Raw genomic sequence first — 2,666 nt, 5'->3', positions numbered from 1 at the left:
AGCTGTGTTGCAGAGTCACAGTGGAAGAGGCGTGTTAAAGCCAATCAACGACCTATATGGTCGTTGTTCAGAAGTGATGTGTGGAAGAAATAAGTGCAGTAACGCTCAAGTTGAGCGTATGTGTATTACTTCTAGAGTTGTGGTGTCAAAACTTATAATTGTCTTGATGTTGGACAAGTCATGGAGTGTTGTGCGACGTTTGAGACTAATTGAAACCTGGTGAGCCGAAAGCCTATGTATCCAGAAGAGTGTTGGCATATTTATTGAGTTGTTTTTGTGGTGTAAGTAGCCACGTTGAAATGCATCCTTTGTGTTATTGAGTTGTTCTGGTGGTGTAAGTGGCCACGTTGGAATGCAGGTTTGGTCAATGAGTTCAATGAGTGAGATAAATATTTTCTCGAGCAGTTTTTACATTGATATTTTTTATAATCCTTTATTTGGAAGTATTTTTAGGTCTAATTTGATTCAGGTATTATTTTTTATTTAAAAAAAATTATTCGATAAAAAAATGGTTTTATTGATAATCATGAATATTAGGAGGTGCACTCTATTCCATGTTTTTGAAACCAGTGAGAGAAGAACTTACTTCTCCTAAAACCCAATTGTTAGAAATTTGATTGGATTTACTTCTAAGATCACTGCGATAGTGAAGGATATGACCATAGACGTTGTTCAAAGCTCAGTCATGTTCCAAGATGAGTGCATTTTGGTGAATGAAAAGGATCATGTCATTAACCATGACTCAAAATACAATTATCAATTCATGGAGAATATAGAGTCAGAGAATCTATTGCATAGATCTTTAGATGTGTTTCTATTCAATACACAATATAAATTGCTTCTTCATGATGTTGTGCAACAAAGGTAACATTCCCTTTAGTATGAAAAAATACTTGTTGCATCCATCCTTTCTATAGGGAGTCTTAGCTCATTGAGGAGAACAATTTAGAGGTTAGAAATGCAACCGAAAGGAAGTTGTATGACGAATTAGGCATTGTTGTAGAAGATGATCCAATCGGTTAGTTTGTGCCACTTGGTCGCATTTCTCATGGAAAGTGGGAAGACCATGAATTGGATTACCTTGTTTTCGTTTTTCAGGATGATGGCTTGAATCCTAATCTAGAAGAGGTTTATGATGTTAAGTACGTAAGAAAAGAGCATTTGAAGAGATCATAAGGAAAGAAAGAAAGATGAAAATGAAATTACACCAACAAATGAACAAGCATAGACCCTTTAGCAAGAAGGAAAAAATGAAAGCTTTGTTATCAAATTTTTGCGTACTGTTGTAAGCCTAGCTAAAATAGAGACCAACAGGGAAGTTAAAGTATAGATCGTGATTAAGGGGAGGTCTTATAAAATCAAGAAGTCATCCGTCCATGTTCACATGACGAGGAGTCGTCGATGTGAGATAGTGAGGAATGTCGACAAGGTTTAGATAGATAATAAATACAATCGATGCAATCCCTGTAGATTTTTCGACCAAATTGATGTATAAATTTCAATGACTTAATGCAATTATCAAGCTCTGAGTCAAGTCTTCAACTCTAAAAAAAACAGTCCCATTGGACTTGCAAAATGATTCCGTAAAACGACTACCACTCAACAACGCTTAGATATAGTTTATACAACAAATTTGGATAATCACCATAGGTTTTGTAACACCACTAATCAAGGTCTCTTGGATTAAAAGTTCGTGATATTATTATCCATGCCGTAAGGCAACGGATATTGCATTGGATTTTTGGTCAAACCCTTGTTAGTTTGGATTTGACCAAAAAAATTGCAATAAATTCTATAGTATAACATTACACATTGAAATATATGATTTTTTTTAAATAATTTAATCTATTTATGTTGAACTTAATTGGTTATCAAATTAAACATATTAATGTGCACTGTCTCTATTAATGTGCCCATTACCTCTATTAATTAACCAAAAAGTACAAAAATCACATCAAGTACGGGTTGGACATTTAGGTTGAGCATTTATGATGCATAATGCCTCTCACCATCACAACGTTTAAAGTCACATCAACTTCAATGAAAATTTCTTGAAATCACATAGACACGGCTTCTGACGTTCATTCGCTTGAGAGACCCCATACCATGTGAGCGATTATACGTTCTGACTTTAGAAATGCTTATGTGGTCATTACATTAACGAGCAAATAATAATTTTCTATAATTTCAATTTGTTTTGAGTGTAATTCTGAGTTGAACTTTTATTTTTCTGTATCAAAATGATTTAGTAGTGTGAAATTTTAAATTATATTTATATTGGGTTGAAGGTGGCAAAATAGTCATCAAATTTGACCGATTATGGTGGTTGAAATAATTTAGTAGTATTGAAAATGTATATTAGGTTTGTTTTACAAATTTGATTATGGTGGGTTGAAATAATTTAGTAGTATTGAAAATGTATATTATTTTTGTTTTATGATAATTTATTGAAATTTAATGTTATATTTTTATTACAAAATAATGTAGCAACATTAAAATTTTATATTACGTGTTTTTACGATTTTTTGAGAAAGCTAATAATTTGGCAAAATAGTCATCAAATTTGCGGATTATCGTGGGTTGAAATAATTTAGTAGTATTGAAAATGTATATTATGTTTGTTTTACATTTTTTTAAGAAAGGTGATAATATTATTGAAATTTAAT

The 2,666-nt window shown here is 32.2% G+C and overlaps 1 pseudogene; it reads left to right on the top strand.

The window, feature by feature from the left end:
• The first annotated feature begins 583 nt into the window (after positions 1-583).
• LOC149250135 (isopentenyl-diphosphate Delta-isomerase I pseudogene) lies at positions 584-1,176 on the top strand (annotated as a pseudogene).
• Positions 1,177-2,666: the final 1,490 nt, after the last annotated feature.

Source organism: Pinus tabuliformis, chromosome 7 (assembly GCF_031772625.1).
Source record: "Pinus tabuliformis cultivar Carrire ecotype Pingquan chromosome 7, CPIR1, whole genome shotgun sequence".
Classification (NCBI taxonomy): domain Eukaryota; kingdom Viridiplantae; phylum Streptophyta; class Pinopsida; order Pinales; family Pinaceae; genus Pinus; species Pinus tabuliformis.
Note: the sequence above shows the minus strand (reverse complement) of the source record. Positions and strands in the feature narration are given on the sequence as shown.